Genomic DNA, 6,408 nt, shown 5'->3' on the forward strand with positions numbered 1-6,408 from the left:
TTGGACATTTTCTCTCCCCAGACCTTGCAAAAGGTGTGCAGTGACTATTGAATGTGGATTGGGCAAAGCCAGACCCCGGGGCCAAGTCAGGTGTCAACTCAGCATTTCGAGAAGCTTAATTTGAGAACTGAATACTCCTACTTTGGCTTAGGCATAGAGTGCCCTATAATTTATCGTCCAAACTGGGGTGCCCAGGAGGCAATGGGGTGCTATGTAAGTGTATGCTGGGATAACAGGCTTTAAACAAGAACTGTCCTCGGCAAGCTAGGATCTGATCAAACTAATGTGAGGCCACTCTTCACCTCTTAGGAGGGGCGATTTGGAGAGTTTGCGCTTCTCCAGCAATTGTCACAAAACAGGAGCCATCCTTGGATTCTCTTTGCCATTATAGGCTGTCTACTTGACAGAAGTTTCTTACAGCGGTTCTCTAGGGGAACACTTATGCTGATTAATTTCTTTTTTTTTTTTTTTTTTTTTTTTTACTTATTGTACTGTTCAAAAGATTTTTGAAATTTTTTTTGGTGTCACTTTTAGCCATGGTCTTATGTGTACATTGTAGTAAAGATTCAAAATACTCCAAGCTCTTGCTTTGTGATGTAAATATTATGTATATTTATCCTTATAGACCGAATCTTCACCATTTCTTAAATCTCTCTTTGCAAAAAAACACTAGCACGAGGATGGCAAGAATCTGTTTGTTTTAGGCCTTTGTATCCAGATCCTAGATTGCCTTGACCAGTTTTGAGCCTGTGTATGCTTTGAAGGGAGAGTACGTGGCTTATGAAGCATGTCCCAAAATAAGCATCAAGTAGAGTGCACTGGGTCTGAGTAAGAAAGGCTTAATGTGATTTATGCATGATTCTATCTTTGTCTCTTGCTGGCTTTTTTTTTAAATTCAGTTTTATTGAGATATATTCACATAACATACAATCATCCATGGTGTACAATCAGCTGTTCACAGTACCATCATATAGTTGTGTATTCATCATCCCAATCTATTTTTGAACATTTTCCTCATACCAGAAAGAACAGAATAAGAATAAAAAATAAAAAAGAACACCCAAATCATCTCCCCCATCCCACCCTATTTTTCATTTAGTTTTTGTCCCCATTCTTCTACTCATCCATCCATACACTGGATAAAGGGAGTGCAAGCCACAAGGTTTTCACAATCACACTGTCACCGCTTGTAATCTCCATTGTTATACAATCGTCTTCAAGAGTCAAGGCTACTGGGTTGGAGTTTGGTAGTTTCAGGTATTTAATTCTAGCTATTCCAATACATTAAAACCTAAAAAGTGTTAATCTATATAGTGTGTAAGAATGTCCACCAGAGTGACCTCTCGACTCCATTTGAAATCTCTCAGCTACTGATGCTTTATTTTGTTTCATTTTTCATCCCCCTTTTGGTCAAGATGTCCTCGATCCCACAATGCCAGGTCCAGATTTATACCCAGGAGTCATATCCTGCATTGCCAGGGAGATTTACACCCCTGGGAGTCAGGTCCCACATAGGGGGAAGGGCTGCGAGATCACCCGCCAAGGTGACTTAGTTAGAGGCCACATCTGAGCAGCAAAGAGGCACTCAGGGGGAGACTCTTACGCACAACTATAAACAGATCTAGCCTCTCCTCTGAAGTAACACCTTGCTGGCTTTTTAATATCTAGCAATTTACCTAAATTTATAGGTGTCATATAACTCATAAACGCACTCATTCCTCAGCCAAATCTTTTTCCGTTCAACAGAAACAATTTCACACAACTCCATTATGAGACAAAGCTATTTGGTGATCAAAAGCACTCTATAGTCACGTCTGTAAAAAGGCTAAAAGAAAAACTACAAAAATGACCAAACATCCCCATCTTCTCACTTATTATGAATGCCTGCTGCTTCACTGCTGAGTACTTGTAGCTCTCCACCATTCTTCTGCCTTTTCAAGAACTAGTAAGATTCCCAATCACTGAATTACACTGATATTCTGAGAGCATCCAATCCAGAGGAAAGAGTTCTTGAAGGCTCGCTCAGTCACTTAACCAATCTCTTCATGAGTCTTTTGAGCACTGTCTTGCTGATAATACCCCACATTCACTGATGTATTCCAACAACCACAATGCTATAACTCAGTTACCCAATTTTCTTTGACTACAGTTGTGATCTTGGTGGTCTTTGGGTGGAAGGAATTGACAAAATCATTAATTAAGGTTTTGCTATTATTATGAATGAATACGAACTTTATTTTTAATGTCAAAAAATTTAACTATATACAAATAAAAATGTAAATTTATCAGAAAGAAAAACACCGAAGCTTGCATGCACCTGGGGATATTGATTCAGAATAACTGACAAAATTATAAAGTTGATTTGACAACTCATGAGTGTAATGGGATATTTTAATGTATCCTCTCATGAATAAAATATAAAGAAAATAACATTTGTTACTATACAACTTATTCATAAACAAAGTTAATAGGATATTTCCCAGAAATACCTACTGAAGCATTTGTTTGACAAAAAAATGCACACTGCTTTTGGGTTTTTGTTTGTTTTATTTTTTATTAGAGCAGTTGTAGGTTTATAGAAAAGTCATGCAGAAATTACAGGGGTCCCATATACGTCCCACATCCCCCTACAGCTTTCCCCGTTATCAGTATTTCACATTGGATCTCATGGACCAGTATTAATAAAATTATATTAATTATACTCCATAGTTTACATTAGTGTTCACACTAAGTGTTGTATAGTTCTGGTTTTTTTTTTAATTCCGGTAACATAAACAACTTAAAATTTCACTCTTAAAAATTTTAAATTTCCCATTTTAACCCCTTCAAGTATACAATTGAGTGGCAGTAATTACATTCACAATGTTGTGCTACCATCATCACCACCTATGACAAAACCTTTTCCATCATCCTATACAGAAACTCTGTTTCCATTGGGCAATAATTTCCCATTCCCCACCCCCTCCTCTGGTAACCTGTATAAGAATTTCTGAGTCTATCAATTAACATATTCTAATTATTTCATATTAGTGAGATTATACAATGTTTGTTTTTTTCATGTCTGGCTTATTTCACTCAACATGACCTCCTGAAGGTTTGTCCATATTGTAGCATGCATCAAAACTTCATATCTTTATAATGAGCCCATTTTATGTATTTTGTTTAGCCTATAGGGCTCCAGTGATTTCTATATACCTAGGTATATATGCAAGATAACTGAAAACAAGTTCAAACAAATACTAGTACACAAATGTTTGTAGCAGAACTAGCCACAATACCCAAAAGGTGAAAGCTGCCCAAGTGTCCACCGGCAGCTGAATGGAGAAACAAAACGTGGCCCATCTGTGCAATGGAATATTATTCACCTGCAAAAAGGAATGAAGTTCTAACACATGCTACAACACGGATGAACCTTGAAGACACGATGCTGAGTGAAAGAAGCCAGGCACAAAAGGCCAGATACTGCATGATTCCATTGACATGGCTGGGGGAAGAGGGAAACGAGGAATAACTGCTGAGAGACATGAGGCTTCTTTTCTGAGTTGATGAAAATGTTCTGGAATTAGATAGTGGTGATGGTTGCACAACCTTGTGAATACATTTTAAAAAAACAACACTGAATTCTTTAAATTAAAAAAAAATTAATGGCCACCTGTGGAGAGGGGCTACCATTTTGGGTAGGAAAAGCAAAAAGCAAGGATCACAACCTATTAGTAACACTGAAAACTGTAAGAATTCACTCTGAGAAGTCAAGACATGGTAGAAAAAAGATAACTATGAACCAAAACTGACAAAATAATCAAATCTTCCTGACAAAATCGAGTTCTGCAAAATCTAGCTCAGAGCATCTGGCCAGAAAAGGAAACATCAAAAAAGTAGAAGCTTTGATGGTGAATTTAACACAGCCACACACCTGACAGCTGACTCCACTCTTCCTTGCTACCACAAAGCAGGATCTGAGAACTCTGATGCCATCAAGAATAGGCCCAAATGTGGCAAAAGAGCTCTTCTCAGGCCCTGCTGGCCACTCAAAGGGACAATCTGGCAGTTTTTATTACGACTTAAAATGTACGCACCAAAACTTTCCCATCACCCCAAAGAGAACCTCTTTTTCCAGGGGTAATGGATGATGGTGAGGGTAACACCACACTGTAAGTGTAATTAACAACACTGAACTGGATCCTTGAAAGTCAGGGTTACGATGGGAAACGTTATGTTGTATATATGTTACCACAAGAAAAAATTTAAAAAGAAAACGTACCCCCCAGTTTTCACTCGGGCTTCAAGGGGAATACGCATTCCTGTGCGCACAGACTATTTCTGAAAATACGCACAAGCAACTGGACATTCTGGCTTTCAAGAAACTCAACCTACTGAGGGGGACCGGTGTGGGCAAAGACTTCCTTTTCACAGTATACCATGTGGCACCTCACTTTTCCAAATTCTCTCACAAGGAGAAATTGGCCACGTGATTGTGCAAATAATATGTGTTCCACTTCAATCATGCTTTTTTAAACATGGAGGCTCAATGAAAATATTGTCTTCAATGACCTGACAACGACCCCACAGCTGTGCACTTCCCGTATCTGCACCCGGGATTCATAAGCCAAGATTGTCGGTGTGTGTGAACTGATGGAAAACAAACTGAAACACGGTTAATAAGATAATGGTTGAGAAAGTCATGAAAGTCATGGTAAATAGAAAACAGGGCACATGAAAGGAATTAATTACATCTTCAGTATAACAAGGGTTCTCGACCAGGGGTGATTCTGCCCCCAGGGGACACCTGGCAGTGTCTGGAGATGGTTTGGGTTGTCACAACTGGGGAGGGGGAGCTGCTGACATCTGGTGAGTGTAGCCCAGGGAGGCTGCTCAACACCCCCCAGTGCCCGGGACGGCCCCACCCCAGAGAATGATCCGGCCCCAAAAGTCAATATTGCTACGTTTGAGATATTGATGTTGTGCTGGTTTGTATATATCACGTCCCCCAGAAAAAGCCATATTCTTTGATGCAATCTTGTGTGGGCAGACGTATTAGTGTTGATTAGGTTGGAACCTTTGGATTAGGTTGTTTCCATGGAGATGTGACCCACCCAGCTGTAGGTGATGACTCTGATTGGTGATGGCCCCGCCCATTCAGGGTGGGTCTTGATTTAATAACTGGAGCCTGATAAAAAGAGCTCACTTAGCTCAGAGATGCATGGAGTTGTGGACCCCTGACATTGGCTGCAGCTTAGAGACATTTTGAAGACAGACATTGAAAGCTGTCATTGACATTTTGGAGAACGCCATTTTGAAACACAACCTGGGAGCAAGGGAAGACAATGCCAGCCACGAGCCTTCTCAGACAACAGAGGTTTTCCAGACGCCATTGGCCTTCTGTCAGTGAAGGTATACTTGTGTTGATGCCTTAATTTGGACATTTTCATGGCCTTCAAACTGTAAATCTGTAACCAAATAAATCTCCTTTATAAAAGCCAATCCAGGAGAGAAACTAAGACGGCGGCTAGCTGAGAAAGGGCAAAAATACACCTCCGTGAAAAACACTAGATAAAAACCAAAAAGTGACACAGAATCCCGGTTACAGTGATGCGCCAGCTGGACGAGGTCTTCTAGCTCCACAGAGCCCGTGTACTTGGTGAAACCGGGAGTCTGCATTCTGAAATGAGTGAGCGAGCTGACTGGAAGACCTGCAGCCGCATGGTGGTCTGGGAAAGCCAGGGTTTAGCGTTTGGAGACCAATGGGCTCTTTTTTAAAAAAAAAAAAAAGGAAAAAACCCAGGAGCGGCTTGCAGCTGCGACAGTGGGAACCACACAGTTGAAACACAGCAACGAGGGGGCTGGGCCGGCCTCTTGGTGTCTGGCCAGGAAGAATAGCCTGCAGCAGATACCCCTTGGGTCCGGGGGAGGGGGAACGGGAGAGGAGAGCCAGAAGCAGATAGCCAGAAAGAAACCCCGCGGATAGCAGCTGGCTCCCCGGAGGGCTGGAATAAAATCCCTGCCCGGGGCCGTGCCCACAGCCCAGAGCCCCACCAGTTGTCCCAGAGCTGGGAAGGAGGAACTGCGTGAGGAGGGGGGTGTGGAGACGCCCCGTTCGGACATCTTTGCGTCAGGCTGAAAGCGCCCCTGCACGGCCCGGCAGCCCAGGGCTTCCCTTGAGGGACGGTGTGCACTGGTGACATCGCACGGCATTCCCTCGGCGGAGGTCCTGGAGGATCGCGGCTGGGCGGGGGGACCCACTCAGAGAAGCCAGGGATGCTACACCAAGTCCGGTAGTTTGTGGGACAGCGAGAGAGAGGGTCTAGGGCTGAAATGAAATGAAGGCTTAGACTCTTGCGGTGGCCTTGAATCCCCGGGAACCTGGGGGATTTGAATATTAAAACTGTCCTTCCTCCCTGGCCACCCGTA

The sequence above is a fragment of the Choloepus didactylus genome, assembly GCF_015220235.1.
Source record: "Choloepus didactylus isolate mChoDid1 chromosome 25 unlocalized genomic scaffold, mChoDid1.pri SUPER_25_unloc1, whole genome shotgun sequence".
NCBI classification, from domain to species: domain Eukaryota; kingdom Metazoa; phylum Chordata; class Mammalia; order Pilosa; family Megalonychidae; genus Choloepus; species Choloepus didactylus.